Raw genomic sequence first — 593 nt, forward strand, 5'->3', positions numbered from 1 at the left:
AATTTCTTTATCATGCCGTATTAGCTCTGGCTAAAACTTCCATCACAATATTGAATAGAAGTGGTGATAAAGGGCATCCTTGTCTGGTTCCTGTTCGCAGTGGAAGCTCTTTCAGTTTCTCTCCATTAAGCGTGATGAAGGCTCTTGGTTTTGCATATATGCTCTTGATTATGTTGAGGAATTTCCCTTCAATTCCTATGCTCTTGATTATGTTGAGGAATTTCCCTTCAATTCCTACTTTGTTGAGTGTTTTTATCAAGAATGGATGTTGGATTTTGTCACATGCTTTTTCTGCATCAATCAATATGATCATGTGGTTCTTTTCCTTTTTCTTATTTATATGATGGATTACACTGATTGTTTTCCTGATGTTGAACCATCCTTGGATAGCATTGATCTTGATTTGAAGACTCTTTCCCTCTCTGTTGGTATTTAGAGTAACTACCGCTCTGAGTATAGCTCAGGTTCATCATGAAGATGCATCTTCTGTAACTGTAGCTGTTCCAGTCTGCTTGTCCTTTCTAGTGGAAATGTTCTGGATGGGACTCAGGATTCCACCTAAGGTCCTATACTCTGTAAAGGCTTTGCACAAG

This window comes from Chrysochloris asiatica, unplaced genomic scaffold (genome assembly GCF_000296735.1).
Source record: "Chrysochloris asiatica unplaced genomic scaffold, ChrAsi1.0 scaffold00036, whole genome shotgun sequence".
NCBI lineage: Eukaryota > Metazoa > Chordata > Mammalia > Afrosoricida > Chrysochloridae > Chrysochloris > Chrysochloris asiatica.